At 41.4% G+C, this 17,296-nt stretch overlaps 1 protein-coding gene across 1 annotated transcript in view; it reads right to left on the bottom strand.

The window, feature by feature from the left end:
• Positions 1-4,490, bottom strand: part of FYN (FYN proto-oncogene, Src family tyrosine kinase) — a 99,311-nt gene extending 94,821 nt beyond the window's left edge. The window contains exon 1 of the mRNA XM_011970614.1: positions 4,399-4,490. The gene's annotated coding sequence lies outside the window, so the exon portion shown is untranslated. The remainder of the gene's footprint in view (positions 1-4,398) is intronic.
• Positions 4,491-17,296: the final 12,806 nt, after the last annotated feature.

Below are 17,296 nucleotides of genomic sequence, written 5' to 3'. Positions count from 1 at the left end.
TTTTTTTTTTTTTTTTTTTAAACAATGGATGGGTGTTACATGGCAGAATTTCTTCTTAGGATTTGTTTCTAATAATGAGAATGTCCTAAAGATGATAAAGAATACCTTGACAATAGAGATTTCTTGGCAGAATTTGTATGAACAAATACTGGCTGGACTAGATGAGTTTTAAGGCTCCTTCAAGCATAGGAAAATCATAGCTACATGATTTTGATACTTTTTTTGTTTTTCTAAAATAGCCCATAGTGTGGACACTAACAAGGTAAGGCTCTGGAAACAAATGCCTTGAGACAAGGGCTTCTGAGAAACTGGATTCATGGTTGCTTAGAAGCCAAAAAAAAAAAAAAAAAAAAAAACCCATATTTTGAGGGAAAGCGGATAATGCCAATGGAAAGTTCTTTAATATTCTTTCTGGAAAATGGTTATAACCATTTATAAAGCAAATCATCAGAATTTTAAGGGCAAAGTGACACATACAGTGAGAGATTTTAATAACACTTCTCTTGAAGAGACTGACGGATTAATACGGATACAGAAGATGTGAGCAACGAAATGAAGAGGTTTAATCTAATGGGCATATTTAGAACTCTGTCCCCACAGCCCCCATCAGAGAATACGCACTAAAGAAATTCATGGAATATTTAAAAAGAATTGACCATGTACTAGGCCACAAACCAAGTCTCAATGCATTTTGTGGAAATAGTATCATACAAACAACATTCCCAGACCACAATAGATTTTTAAAGTTAGAAATCCATAACCAAATGATTACTAAAGACTCATTCATTTGGGAATTTAAAATGATGCTGCTAATAAAACTCATGAATCAAAGAAGAAATAATTATGGTAATTACAACATTCTTATAACTGAGGGATGATAAAAATACTCCATATTAGAATGTATCAGATTCCACTATAGTTTTATTTAGAATAAAATACTTAAATCTTGTCCTAGAAAGAAAAAAAGGACTGAGAATTAATGAACAAGTATGCAACTCATGAAGTCAGAAAGTAAATAAAAGTACGTCCAAAGAAAGCAGAAGAAAATAATAAAGGGTAGAAATTAAAATCAGAAAACAAAGATACACTAGAGAAGATGAACAAAGGAAAAGCTATTTGTTTGGAAAGACTAACAAGAGACAAATCAAATCTGATCAAGAAAAACACAGAGATGGTACAAACAATAACATTAGGAATGAATGAGAGAACATAACTACAGATTCAGCAAGGATTAAATAACAGCACACTACTATGAAGCAGTATGTGCCATTAAGTTTGAAAATTTCAATGAAATAAAGAATATTAGGCTGGGCGCGGTGGCTCAAGCCTGTAATCTCAGCACTTTGGGAGGCCGAGACGGGTGGATCACGAGGTCAGGAGATCGAGACCATCCTGGCTAACACGGTGAAACCCCGTCTCTACTAAAAAATACATGTGGCGGACGCCTGTAGTCCCAGCTACTCGGGAGGCTGAGGCAGGAGAATGGCGTGAACCCGGGAGGCAGGGCTTGCAGTGAGCTGAGATCTGGCCACTGCACTCCAGCCTGGGCGACAGAGCGAGACTCCGTCTCAAAAAAAAAAAAAAAAAAAAAATATCACAGAAAAATTCAAATTATTATTCTAACAAGAGAGGAATCGGAATAGTTTAATAACCATTTAAAAAACTGATTCATTAGTTAAAAAGCTACTCATCCCTCTACCCAAAAAAATCCAAAAACCAATAAACACTAGGTTCAGATCGTTTTATAGAAAAAAAATGAAAAAAAAAAAATCTGTGTTTTAGATCAAAGCAAAAAGACAAAACAAAACAAAAAAAAATGCAGGAGATAGAAAATGGAAAAGCACTAGGACAATCTCAGAACCAAATCCAAGATGGCAGGAAAAAGGAAAAGTATGGACCACTCGCAGATATAAATACAAATGTAAAAATCCTAAATAAAATATCAGCAAAGAGAACCCAACATGCATAAAATATATCACGACTAATGTGGATTTTTGCTAATAATGCAAGGACAATTTAAATTTAAAAAGTGGATGACAATAATTCCTGTACTATCAGATTAAAAGAGAAAAAAAACCCCGATGATCTTATCAATAGATACAGAAAGGGCATTCAGTAATAATTAACACATTTACAATTTTTTAAAATAGAAACTTTTAGCAAACTAGGGTCAGAAGGGAACTTTCATAATCTAATAGAAAGTATTTACCAAAACCCAGCAGTAGGCACCATACTCAATGGTGAAATGCTAACAGCCTTCCCTTTAAAATCAGGAACAAGCTAAGAATCTATGCTATCCCTATTTCCTATCCCCTGCGCTATTTCCGACAGGTCCTAGACAGAGTGGTAGGGAAAGAAAAAATAAATACATAAAAGATAAAAGATTGAAAAAGAACTAAAACTTGTAATTATTTATAAATGGTATGTTTGTTATACAGAAAACCTAAGAGAAATACAGATAAATTATTAGAATTCATAAGAGGTTTCAGCAAACGTCTAAGTATTAGTTTAATATGAAAAACTGTATTTCTATCCACGAGCAACAGTAAGACAAAGTAATTAAAAAAAATTGAGCACTGTGCTTATATTTCTTGACCTTCATCTCCTGCTCTTCAACAGGCACCTCATCCAGATAAGCACAACACAATAAAAAAATTTAAGAAAAACAAGTAACCTAATTATATTGTAAAACTCTGAGAGGCAGGGAGTATAATTTCATGGAAGACCTACAGGATTCCTCTCTATTCTATTCCCATTGAAAAATTTCACTTAAAAAAAAATGAGATGTTGCAGATGGGGTTACTCTGAACTGTGGTGAATCACACTTATTTACTGGAAAGACACATAAGCAGGAAGTCCCGGCCTCTGCAAATCAAACTCTGCCTCAAAGGGAAAACGTGGCTGACACCTTCTCTTCTACACAGCTTATAATAAAGTCAGCAGGAAGCGGCCCTCCAAAACGGCATCCCACATCAGGAAGGAGATGGATGCTATGAAGGGAGACGTTGGTCAAGAGGTAGGCAAAGCTCTTAAGAAAGCTCTTGAATGCTTGGTTCTTCATTTATATGAAGATAATAGGTAGAGTTACTTCTGTTGAAATTTCACTACAACCAAACACAGGATGTCATTTAAGTTCTAAGAACTTCTTGATCCAGTTGAGTTTCCTACACTCTTACGCTATATTCAGGTATGTCCATCGGCATGGGGGCCTGGTCAGCTCATGTTTTCAACAGTCTTAGAGAAGGAAACTATGGCATGTATTATTTCTTTTTTCCACAGAGGGGTCGACTTATTACCATTTTTAATGAAGTGACAATAAAAATGAGATAAAAGGGTAGAGAATGTTGTATATTCACTTGGATCTTACTGGGCAATTTACTCAATAAAAACATGGTTATCTGAAAATACTAGATTCTGATGCTGTTTTTAAAAATATGTTAAAAGCCTAACTCACTGGAAACACCAAAATAAGCAAAGATAGTAGACTGATTTTCTATTTGATTGATTAAACACAGTATATACCTATAATGGAATAGTATATAGCACTAAAATCATATTGCAACATAAATTTAGTGACGAAAAAATACTCACGGTGCACTGCTAAGTTAAAACAAAGCAGGATATAAAACATTAAGTCCAATTTGAAACCATTTTTTAAAAAATTCCTAAATTTGCACCGGGAAAGGACATTCAACAAAATACTAATGATGTGCGTGACTATCTCTGTGTGACGGGATAATAGGTGACTTTTGCTTTGTTCTGTGTGTTCTGTATCTTTAAGGACTTTACACTAGGGGTGTATATTAATGTGGACATTATTTTTAAAAATCCACCATAATGAAAATGCCTAGAATTCACGTCATACACATTTTTGGTGGTCACCAAAACATTCACAAACTAAGTATAGTTTCATGGCAGTGAAAACACCCAACAAAAGCCAAGTGTCCTGCTGACTGTTAGACTGGAGAACGACCTTTTCTCCTGAACTCCTGTTCTCCACTGGGCATTTGCCCTGGGGCATGGCTCGGTGCCCCGAGGAGACACTGAAAACGCTCAGTGCCATCCCAAGAAGACGCTTCCTTCCTTTGGCTTACTCTCATACCATCAGCGGGGGACAGTGCAGACTGCGGCCCAGCATTTAGGACAGCAGGACGGGAATGAAAATTCTGGGCATGAATAAAGTTCCACTTACCACCTCCAGAATGTCGCTTCTCTGATTAGCAACTTTCTCCGCTCTGAAGCGTGGCCTCCCAGCCTTCAACACCAGTGGCCTATATTTTTTCCACCAATCTCCCACTACCCCTCACACACTCTCCAGCCAGGATGGAATGCACCTCCACATAACTGTCTATGCAGTTCCCACATCTTGTCCACTGGCCAGGCCCATGCGAGTCTTACCCTTCACATAAGCCTCCCTTCTCAGCTCCTCAGGCCTGTGCTGGTCTCCCCCTCTCTCAGCTCCTTGGCTTATACCCAACACTTGATCATTTGCAGGTGAGACAGTCAAATTATTTAACTGTTTCCTGTGCATGGCAGCATCTCGTAAGGGTTAGGGCCAAGAATCTCTTTGATTCTCCCCATTGCCTTCTTCTGGCTTCTGGCACAGGTGTACAATATAGTAGGTTCTCAAAACCAGGACATAGATCTTTGAAGGTGGAGTGATTTCACTGGCACTTTTTCTGACAATAATTTTGTGAGCAATCTCTTCCTTCTGGTCTACCTGTCTGCCTCTCTCTTTATGCTTGTCTCATCCTTAAGAGCAAAGAATGGCATTTTTCCTGCTCACTCTTCTCAGCTCATAAACAAATGGCTTCCTCTTTACTTCAGCCCTCATGGAATGGTGCTAACCGAATGGAGGCTGTCCACAAGGGTGCCGGGTCCTCTCGCCTGCTCACTCCCAGGCACCCAGGCACTCAGAGGGTGCTGCACCCTCAGTGCCCATTCTCATCAAGGACTATGGATCTTTTGGTTCCCCCCTAAGGATTCTTGCCCTTTGGGACTTTGGTAGGCTATATTCTACATTCATTTACTCACCCGCTCATTCAGCACCTAGTTCCTTAGTGCCTTCCGTGTGCCAGGTACTGTTACGTAAACTCATTGTTGTATGTCTTGTTTCCCCACCTACATTGAAAGCTCCCCAATAGCAACGATTATCTGCTACGATTATTTAATTGTCGCCAGAGAATCTAACAGTGCATTCAGAAAGTGTTTGAAAAACATTTAACTGACTGAAAGGAGAAGGAGACAAGAATTAAAGCAGAAAGCTTCAGTTTTCATTTGATTACTCTCTCCACCGTGGTTTGACTAGAGATGGCGTAAAAAGATAAGGGAAAACTTTGACACCAGCAGACTGAGTAGAGCCTTCATTTTTTTTTTTCTGGGCCTCTGTCCAGACCAAATGAGACAGTGGCGTATGTGAAAACATTCTTTAAGTTGCAGAATATTTTACAAATATGAAGTGTCATCATCATTATGATATGCATCACCCATACCTTACTGTGAAAAGTTTGATTCCAAACAATAAGCAACCAAATCACCCCATTTTGCAAACTCCTGCAACCAGCAGCATAATACAGTCAGGAAAAAAAGCTGACAGCCTGACAAAACCCAAATGGAAAATTAAAATGAGCAAGAACAGCCACACACCCAAAGAGAGAGCAAACCCGCGCTGCTTGGAGGAGGAAATCCTCTAATTGCCTCCACACTCCTGCTCACTTCCATCTGCTTGCATTTAAGGAAACCCAACTACTGGGCTCCTTGCAGCTGTAGAGAAAAAGATAAGCGTCCTAAGTGCCTGGATGGCTGCAGCAGGCAGGGACTGACAAGGAGGACAGAAGATCCACAGGCAAGGCTCAACAGCACATCTAACAACAAATTTAATGTGTGTTATGCAAAACAGCAATCCAGCTCTCCTGGCTGTGAGGTCACATGAAATAATAACGGAACTCATTCTCAGGAGAAAGGCGGCAGTGGCGTGTGTGGGCAGGAATGCTGCAGTGCGCTCCTCACACAAAGAAGCCTATGGCCCTCCCCAGGCTGGGAGTTGCACGGAGCCCAGGCTGCAATTAGGTTTCCTGCAGAGAAGTGACTGGAGACATAGGCACCCATGTTCCTCACTGTGGGGTAACTAAATCACCTTTGGTTTTTAAAAACTTAAGTGCAATCATAGTTTATTGCATGCCAATAAACTCACTTTGACCATTTTGCCCCTGCTCTTTCTATCCGAATCTCACTAGTCCCATTCTCCAGTCTGCCCCTGGCCTTCTCCCTTTCTGGGCTGCTGACCACCTATGCTCAGGACCTTACTGTGCCTCCATAATCAGAGGGATCCCCTAAGGTGCAACTAAATCGTATAATTTAAAAAACTCCACATCTTGAAGAACAGGCAGTTCACTGTCAGATGATGAAACTGGGGTGCAGAGATGCAAAGACACAAGGTGTGTTCACATTACCAGCCAGTGGCACGGACAGGGCCTGACAGCAGATATCTACAACTCAACATACATAAAACAGAAAAAGGACACCAGCACTTGGTGGCACTTGTTACAAGTCAGAGACTTGGCAGGGAGCCTTCACATACTTTATCTGAGTTCAAACCTGACATTAATCCTGTGAGCTGGACTGAAAGCAGTTAAGCCACTTTCCCAAAATCTTGCAGCCAGTAATGACAACGTTGGGATTCATTCCCCGGTCTGACTGCAAAGCCTGCTCTTCCTTCTAGCCTGTACTGCCAAAAGATTTCAGGGTGAAGGAAGCTGATGGAGTAGTTAACTCATGAGATGGATTCCTCTTTGTGGCTTTATACCTGCTTGTGGTCTAGTGAAAGAATAGTTAATGAATGGTATGAATGGCAGTGCACTGGAATTCTGGAAGGTGAAGCTGAAAATCAGTAGGAAAGGTTGTTATTGAAAACGCCTTGGTTTCCTGGTGTGACCATAGTTTTATAATTTGTGGGGACCCTGGAAGATTCTGGAGAGGTGGGCTTTGTATCTCCAAGTGGCTCCCTCCTCCACAGCAGTCTAAAACCAGAAGGGCAGAGCCTTCCAGGGCCACAACCACTTGGCTTCAAGCACTGAAGGGTGGAGTGGATGCAGCCCTGGCAGCCAAGCTTAAGAGGAAGAACGGTAGCTGCTGGGACCTCTGGGACTCTGCATGGTTGCAAAAGAGGGCTGCTAGCTGCTTGCCCAGGGTCTCCTTATACCTTTCGCAAAAAAAAAAATGCTCTCAAGAATCCCCTGGACAGGCTATCTGCCTCCAATCACCACTCCCAGTGCTGAGACTGCTGAGCATCCCTGGTCAGCTCACCATCAAAGCAGGACCTGCATTACATCATGGAGGAGTGTGGGTGGCTCGATGTTTTTTATGTGAAGAAATTGGTTATGCCCTTCCGTGAGAAGGAACAGCTTCAACACGTAGGCTGTATGTATGCAAAATGTTCCTTTGGGTAAATGGTAAGAAAGAAATCATCATGGAATCCTACCTAAGTGGCCTGAACTGGAAAAAATAACTTGTTCATTTTGTCTGGCCCTGGCTTTCTACGAGCAGCAGCGGTGAGGACGCTTCCTGAGTTGTTGGCCACAGCTGGGGGCCACCCTGGAAGAGGCTTTGCTTCTCAATCTGGTTTTCTGAGTTCTCTAAGACCTCACCAGTTAATGTTGATTACTTACACCCCTAAGTAAGCTCTATTTTATTGTAAACCACAATAAAATTCTAAGCCCCCCAAGTGACTAAGTGGACCCTCCTCTTGACCATGGCGATTCAAATAAACCTGGAAAACTAGTTCAGGCCATGAAGAGAAGGTGGGGGTCAGATCTGCCTCATTATACCCTCCTCCCTTTGGAGTTCAGGCACAACTGGCTGGCATGAACATTAAAACAGAGACCCTAAGGCTGACAGAACAGGCTCTTATAGCAATATGATACTAACTCCAACCTGACACTAGCATAACATCACATGACAGATAACAGGCCCCAAAATGAAATCAAAGTATTTTACCCTAAAATATATTTCCTTGATGTATTTTGAAATGGCCTTGCAAAGATGTCTCTTGTGGGGCAAGTTTGCATGCAGGGGTGTCCAACCTTTTTTCTTCCCTGGGCCACACATAAAATATACTAATGATAGCTGATGAGCTAAAACAAACAAGCAAACAAAAAGTCCATGCATAATTTTTGTGATATCTGGATATCTACCACCTGCCACCACAGATAACTAAAAGATCCTCGCATTCAAATGGCTGGATACAGGTGAGAATCTCCTTCCCTTCCCAGGTCTCTCCTGTGACTCTGACACCTTTGATAAGAGACATTTACATTTATGCTCTCCAAAGCCTGCTTCTTGGAGGTTTCATCCACATGACAAGAATTTTATCTTCCAGGCCCCCTGACCCCACTTACCTCAATCTGATTTCAACTCTTCAGGCAAAGCTTCATTCTTTGAACCAACTGTCAATCTGGAAATATTTAAATCTACCTATGACCTGGAAGTCACCCCCTCCTTGAACACACACACTGCCTTCGAGATGTCCAGCCTTGCTGGCCAAACCAATGTATGTGGGTTTATGTCTTTGTCTTACATATGTGGGTTTATGTCTTTGTCTGTAACTTCCGTCTCTATAAAATGTATAAAATCAAGCTGTAACCCAGCTACCCTGGGTACATGTTCTCAGGACCTCCTGAAGCTATATCATTGACTGTGGTCCTTAACCTTGGCAAAATAAGATTCTAAATTGATTGAGTCCTGTCTCAGATACTTTTTGGCTTCCATTTGGTTTACTATTTTTAAAGTAAAAATTCAACCAAGTCTCAAAGCTCTCTTTGAAGCGGATATCAACAGGATAGGTATCTGAAAATAGCTTGTTTGTCTTGTCCAATGCTTGATAGTTAAGACATAGTTTGCTTTTGTTGGAAACCGCCCAACATTTTATTATGAACAATTTCAAACATAGTTTTCATAATTTTACACTGAATATCCATATACTTACCATCCAGCTTTTAACATTATTATAACATATGTGATTTATCAAATAGCTATGCATCTATTCACGCTACAAAACTTTTAACTATACATTTTTTTCATGGACTTTATTTTTCTGAAGTGTAGCTTGGGGGAAAAGAATGCTTTTCAAACACTTCTGAGTATGAATTCTTGCTTGAGCACTTACTATCTGGGAGACTTTGGGCAGGTGTGTGATTTCTTAGAGCTTCAGTTTCCATTGTTAAAAATGTGGGTAACAATGCCTACGGGTGCTGTGCAGAGTAAGTGTGATAAAGTGTGGGAAGTGCCTTGCACACAATCAATTCAATATGCAGTACAAACGCACAACCAATTTTCAGCGCTCAGGCTATGCTATCTATGAAACAAAATTGAATTAGTCAAAAATAATGACAACAATTATCCAGCTATAGGTGAAGCAAGAATGGCAGAATGCTGATGATCACTGTTGGAGCTGGGTGAGGGTGCATGGGGTCCAGGATGCTACACTGCTTACTTTCTATACATTTGAAATTTTCCATAATAAAATGAATAAAATGTTAAAAAAGCAAATTGGTCACTGGATTTTGTCAAGCAAAAAAAAAAAGAAAAAAAAGGAAAAAGAAAAAAAGGGATTTGAAATAAAGAAGACACTGAGGAAGTAATAAGAAGTGGTGATACTGGGGTTACTGGGGGGTTGGGACCCCACATCTCATTCTCACAGCTGGGGGGCAGCGTGGGGAGGAGGAAGGACAAGTCTTGGGTATTTTGTAAAAGCTCCCCAGGTGATCTCGTTCACTCCTGGGTGAGAACCCCTGTGCTGGCAGAAAAGTGTGAAACCACACTTTCCAGCATATTAATTGTGAGAATAAGTACTTTGCATAATGCAAAATTTGTGCCTCTAGCTAATTTGCAGGCAGATGACACAGTGTGAGAAGCCTCTGATTTAGCAGAATAAAAACTATTTGTAACCAAACAGCCTCCCTCTGTTAAGTCAGGGGTAGGTTAACCAAGGACCTAATTAGAGTGCATTCTCCCACATCACTTATCAACTATCTTAACTCACAGAGCGAAGGGGTTCCTTTAGTGCTTTCGGAATTGGGAATCTGGAGAAAGGTGGAGGAAAAAACCCACGGACAATGTTAAACAGAAGTAAAAGGAAAGACTGCTCTTTTAAAAAACAAAATGTCACCCTCCTGTTCTAGTTCCTGAATTCCTTCCCTTCCCTGTTGTGGCTCATTCCTTTTTTTTTTTTTTTTTTTTTGAGACGGAGTCTCGCTCTGTCTCCTGAGCTGAAGTGCAGTGGCCGGATCTCAGCTCACTGCAAGCTCCGCCTCCCGGGTTCACGCCATTCTCCTGCCTCAGCCTCCCGAGTAGCTGGGACTACAGGCGCCGCCACCTCGCCCGGCTAGTTTTTTGTATTTTTTAGTAGAGACGGGGTTTCACCATGTTCGCCAGGATGGTCTCGATCTCCTGACCTCGTGATCCGATCGTCTCGGCCTCCCAAAGTGCTGGGATTACAGGCTTGAGCCACCGCGCCCGGCCGGTTCATTCTCTCTTGTTCCCCTTTGCTGGCAGCTGGAGGCAAAGAGGGGGCTGTGATGGAACCGCTGGGTGAGACAGTATGTGTCCGGAGCCCTCTTGGTGGGGCCAAAGCAGCGTCTTTGTGGGCTGGGATCATGCGGAGGCAGTTAGAGTAGACAGGCCAAGCTTGGCCACTGCAGGGGAGGAAGGCCATTTGCTATCCTGTGGGTTTCCTGAATGAGGCCAGGAAGGAATGCTTGTAACAGAGGATACCTGCACACAGGGTGTGCGCACACATGAGCGCACACACTCTCAGAGGATCGGAAGAATTTTTATACCTATGTGTGGTGGACTGAATTGTGTCCCCTCAAATGCATGTGTTGAAGCCCTAACCCCCAATGTAACTGTATTTGGAGAAGGGGGCCTTAAAGGAGGTTGATGAAAGTTAAATAAGTTCAAAAAGGTAGGGCCCTGATCCAATAGGGCTGGTGTTTTTTTTGGGAAGGGGAAGAGACAGCAGGGGAACTTGCAGAGAGAAAAGGCCATGTGAGGACACCAGAGACAGTGGCCATCTGCAAGGCAAGGAGGGAGGCTCACCAGACCCTGACCCTCCCTGCACCATGATCTTGGACTTTCAATCTCCAGACTGTGAGAAAATACTATTCTGTTGTTTAAGCCACCTAGGCCTTTCCCCTGACAGAAATGCCCACCTGAAAGGAACCTTTACCTATTTCTCTGGCGTGTTATCTATGAATACGTTCTAAGACTTATTCAACAGTTCAGTTATTTTTAAGCACCTATGATGAAAAAGACACAGTGTTGGACATAGAGGTGAATTTTCTAGCCTGAGGGACTAGGAAGAAGTGACATTTAAGATGAGCCTTGCTGGATAAGCAGAGACTGATTAGAAATGTAAAAAAAAAGATCTTTGCAGCAGATTAGACTGAGACTCTAAGCGACAGCAGGAAGGCATCCCAAGAGGTTAGAATATGAGTGTTCAAAGCCCTCCAAGGGCACAGAGATGGTTTGGTTTTGCCACAGGATCACATTCGAAGTGAAAGAGTTAGATGTGGTAAAGAGGTGGGTTGGACAGACAGATAATAAAAGGCCTCAGATGCCAGGTTAAGGTGTTTAGGCCTTTCTTGGAGGAATAACAGGAGCCTTGAAAAGTTTTGAAACAAGAGAATGACAAGATTGATATATGTGTAAAAAGGGAAAAGGGAAGAGACTTGACACAGAGTAAGCACTTATGTGTGTCAGGCATCACGTCAGCACCACATCTCTTCTCTTTAAATCCTCAAAACAATACCATTTTGGACATGAGAAAGCTGAGTCACAGCAGGGTGGTGACTTGCCCAAGACCCCACAGCTGGTCAGCAATGGATCTCAGATGCCAGCACATGCCCAGTAGCAAAGTTAATGTTCTGCATTTCCTGCCATTTAACCTCAAGCTCACCTCCCACACCATCATGTATTTTCCTCCCAGTCAGAATGGCTATTTTAACAGGGCCTGCAATGTACACTGCTTTTAGGGTTGGAAAGCAGGCAGATTAACCACAAAAATTTCCAATGCACAGGGCACTTCTAGAAATATCATTCAGCCTTCTAAACAAAGCTATATGTAAACCGGTTCTTGCTGTCCGTATTAGTCCATTCTCACACTGCTAATAAAGACATACATGAGACTGGATAATTTATGAAGGACAGAGGTTAAATTGAGTCACAGTTAAGCGTGGCTGGGGAGGCCTCAGGAAACTTACAACCACGGCGGAAGGGGAAGCAATCACATCCTTCTTCACAGGATGGCAGGAAGGAGAAGTGCCGAGCAAAGAGTGAAAGGCCCCTTATAAAACCATCAAATCTTGTGAGAACTCACTTACTATCACGAAAACAGCAGCATGGGGGTAACCGCCTCTATGATTCCATTACTTCCCACCAGGTCCCTCCCATGACATGTGTGGATTATGGAAACTACAACTAAGATGAGATTTGGGTGAGGACACAGTCAAATCATAAAATGTCTTTTCCTATTACAACACAGCCAAAGGGTCAAGTTGGGAATTCTCCTATTGTGTCCTACAATATCAAAGTAACCAATGATCATAATTTACACATAAAGCTGTAAAAATACACAGGGAATATAGTGGTCCTGGGTAAGTAGCCACCCCAACATTGAATAAATTTTTAATGCAATATAAACAGCTGCTCTCAAATAACCTCTGCTCCCCAAATCTAACAAGATCACCCAGTATCCAGGAAAATACAAAGCTGTTTTCTGTGTCTACCTTTAAATGACAAAGTCAGTCATGCTATGATCATTTGATCTTTTGACATAGCTGCTCTTCTAAAACTTCAGGTATACTGAAAAATGAGAGTAAAAATCAGGTTAGAAAGAGTTAATTCCCTTAATATGTAAAAATCAAAACATACCATGCAAGTAGAACAACTCATATTTTCTTAAATGTGCTCTCCTTCAAGGGCAAAGATTTTTGGTATTTGGAAGCAATACTTACAAAGGTAACTTGGACACTATCTTTTTTTTTTTGTTTAGATGAAGTCTCGCTCTGTCGCTCTGTCGCCCAGGCTGGAGTGCAGTGGCGCAATCTCAGCTCACTGCAACCTCTGCCTCCCAGGTTCAAGCGATTCTCCTGCCTCAGCCTCCCAAGTAGCTGGGACTACAGGCATACACCACCACGCCCGGCTAATTTTTTATATTTTTAGTAGAGATGGAGTTTCACCATGTTAGCCAGGATTATCTTGATCTCCTGACCTCGTGATCCGCCCATCTCGGCCTCCCAAAGTGCTGGGATTACAGGAGTGGGTCACCACGCCTGGCCCTTGGGTGCTATCTTGAAAATTATGTGTGTACTCTAAGATACAATTGTGGCTAATGGTTTGTTAGAAGAGAGAAAAAACTGCTGAAAGCATCACTTCTATTCAACACACTTGCTGTGCTGTGCACCTACTGTGTGCCAGCACTGAGACCTGTGCTGGGACTAGATAGATCAGGATAGCAAACTGAATCACATCAGGGGTTGTTAAAATTCCCTTAAAACTAATGAGAGTGTAAAATTTTTTTTTTTTTTTTTACGTTAGAATCAAATTTTGAGAGCTATTCCTCTGCAAAACGGGCAGAATACTTTTCACTTCCTCGTCTACTCACACCTCAGGAATCACGTGCTGTGGCTTTTCTGTAAAATTTTCACAACAGAGCCTAGCTCTCTACCTTCAAAAGGCAGTGGGGTGGAAGTGGGAACATGTGCGTGTATGTGTGTGTGTGCATGTGCGTGTATGTGGTTGTCGGGGATTCCTCCCTTTTTGCTCTATAGATATACTCATACTTTTCACACTGCAGCGTAATTATTGGATACGGTTCTTATTCATTAAACAAAGTCCTTCGAGGTATATGCTGTGTCTCGATGTATCTCTGTTTTCCCAGACTAGGAATAATGCCCAGCACTGTTCTTTACATGTTTACTGAGTGAATGAATGATTGTTTCAACTGTGAGCTTTGTCTTCAGACTCCAGAACGTTTGACAGTCAACATATTCCTCATGGTAGGGCAAGTCAAAACTTTCAAAAATTTATATGCACGTGTACAAAGAGATTTCAGGACAAGCTCATTGAGGTGTAACTTATACACAATAAAGTTCTCCCTAAGTGTTGATAAGTGGATACAATTGAGTAAGAGCAGGCGGTTCCTACACACTTGCCAGTGCCCTGTTCTACAGGACTCTGAATGAATGGAGGGGCAGTGGGGCCTGGGGACCCGGATTTTTAATATCTTCTCAGGTGATTCTGGTAAAAACTCCAGGTCAAGAGTCCCTGAAGTAGATGATACTCTGCCACTATATTTTATATTTCCTTTCCTTTTCTCATCCCCAGGCCCATCCATCACTCTCAGTCAACTATTAATATTGAGGATAAAACCAAAACATTTCTGCTCAGCACCATACTTGGAAACAAAATCTAGGTACTCAGCCACTTGGCTGGAGTCAACTATAATTTCTGGTTATTTAGCAGAAATACAGCTGCTAAATGACATTTTGAAATGAACATGAGATATCCACTTAAAGAAATAAAAAGGCTTTGAATCAGAATGGGATAAAAGGATAGTGATTTGGGGGCTCTAAGTGTGTATTACTGCAGGGAAATGGTGGGGAAAGAGAAGACACCACAAGCCCACTCACAACAACACTGCTCTAATTCCAAAGGCAACCCCACACCTAAAGTTTTTTAAACAGTGGATTTTAGGGGATCTGTGAATAGTGAGGTTGACATCAAGTCAAAATCCGAAGGATACAGCACTGAAGAGAATGTAAGAAAATTCGTTTGTATTACAGGAGGGCTGGCTTTGCAGTGCCGTCCTTCAGTTACTGAAAGATATCAAAAAACTTGATCTTCTCTAGCCTTCACTTAACTGAGAATGTTGGAAGATGTGGGGTTTTGGCCTCTAATTAGTAATATGGGACTATCTTTTCCCTATTTGAATTTCAATTCTTACAGCTCAGGGTTTGCAGTTCAGTAAAATCTATCACAACAAACTCCAGGAGTCTGTTGCCATTCTTCTGTCATTTTCTCCCCTGAGACTGTGATTATAATCTAATGATTCAAGTAGTGGGGTCAGTGGTCAGAGACTTGACATTTAGTGGAAATGGAATCTAACCTTTACCGATATTTCACTGTGAATAATACTCAAAATGGGACCAACATATTGGGAGACTATTTGACTAGTTGGAAAAAGGAAACCTAACCACTGTTAATCAAAACAGACATATAACTGGTCTAAAAAATCAGATATAAACTTGTTCTGCTGAGGTCCTGGGGAGATAACTAGCTAGTAAATATTTTACAAACCCATTGATTAAGATGGGACTTTAAGAAAGAATGAATTAAAAAAAAAAAAAAAACACCCTGGCTTTGAAAAATGCCAGTGAATTACTTCTAAGAGAAAGAAAATTATGGAAACTCTGCTGTGGAGAAATTTAAAAGTATGCTTTACACTATCATTTACAGGCAGTGTATGTTGGTCTCACCAGCTGCCAGGACTGGCAGAAAACTGCTGAGCTAGCAGTCATGACCAAACCAAGCATCTCTCTGTAATTAGAGTTAGCTGGAGAGGGGGAAAATGGCACAAAGAGGACAGGAATATGTGGTTTCAGATGGGGGGAGGGCAAAAAAGCAGATCAAGTTTCTCTTGAGATTTAAATTACAGAACCTAGCTGGGTGTGACCTTGGACTATGTCCTCCGTACCGCTGTGCCGCCTCACACTACGTCCTCCATACTGCTGTGCTGCCCAACCCCGTAGCCAGCAGCCACACTGGGCACATTTCAAGTGGCTTGTCCAAATTGAGATATGCTATAAATATAAACTACATGTGAAATTTCAAAGACTTAGTACAAAAATATCTCAATAATTTAACATATTGACGGCATGTAAATGATAATATTTTGGACATATATTGGGTTAAACAAAATATAAAGTTTAATTTCACTCATTTCTTTCTACTTTCTTCTAACCTGGCTTCTACATAGCTTTAAATTGTACATGCTGCCTGGCTTTGGTTTCTAGTGGACAGTGCTGATTCAGACATTTCCTTCTTCACTTGTTAAATGTGGCTGATGGTGGGAAGCTGGGGTGGTTCAGATGGGAAGAAACATTGTGGGTGACATGTCAGGGTAAAGCATTACGTTGACTGCTTGTAGACTGAAAACTTTAGCTTACTATGAGGAACACACAAGACAGCCAAGCTAATCAAGTCTGTCCTAGTTTATTTTGTGTTCTTATATACCTGTGACTGGGTAATTCATAAAGATGAGAGGTTTATTTAGCTCATGATTCTGCAGGCTGGCAAGTTCAAGTAGCATAGCGCTGGCACCTGCTCAGCTTCTCAGGAGGGCCATGTGCTGGGTCAAAACACGGCAGATATGTGTGAAGAGGCCAAACCTAGGAGGAGTGTCTTTACTTTGGAAGAACCCTAACCATTTCCTCGAGATCTAATCCAGTCTTGGGAGTACGAGAACTCTCTATCATAAGAATGGCATCCAGCTGCCCATGACCCAAATACCTCTCAACACTGCCACACTAGGGATCAAATTTCGGCATGAGATTTGGTGGGAACAAACCATAGCAAGGTTTACCTGGATCCTCCTCAACCTCTCTGTGCTTCAGGTGGTTAACGTGTACAATGAGAGACAGGACCAAATTCTTGCATGATGAAGTAAGTCTACAGAAGCTCTTTACCTGCACCATTCCCGGTCACTCCAAACTCAAGAATAATTCTGGTTAAAACAAGTAGAATGACCAACAGAGATCTTTAGCCTCTGCCAGGACCCATCTGGAGACGCACTTCTATTTGTCTGTTAGTTCTGCTTCAGTACCTCTCAGGGACCGACCTGACAGAGTTCCTGTGACATGTTAACACAGTTAAAGACACACAAAGAACAGAGTGCAAGATAGGAACAACAGAGTCACACCCTTCTGAAGGAGTCGGAAAAATTCTAAAAAGCAAAATCCTACAGATGATATGCAGAGGGAAATGTATTTGCATTCTTTTAAACTTACATATGAAATACCTACTATTGTACTGTTAACCTACCCAATTAAAAAATCCAAGATTATATAATAACACCTTGGCCTATGAAGTAATTCAGTTAAATAACACTTCTATGAAACCCAATTTTCCCCCTCTTCAAAAAAATCAAACATCCCCCAAATCGAAACAGTATCACTTCCCAAGCATATTAATTTCTGTGTAAAAGAGGATGTTAAAAACAAACACACAAACAAATGACAAT

This window comes from Mandrillus leucophaeus, unplaced genomic scaffold (genome assembly GCF_000951045.1).
Source record: "Mandrillus leucophaeus isolate KB7577 unplaced genomic scaffold, Mleu.le_1.0 Scaffold96, whole genome shotgun sequence".
NCBI classification, from domain to species: Eukaryota; Metazoa; Chordata; class Mammalia; order Primates; family Cercopithecidae; genus Mandrillus; species Mandrillus leucophaeus.
The sequence above is the reverse complement of the archived record's forward strand: the minus strand, read 5'-3'. Positions and strand labels throughout refer to the sequence as shown.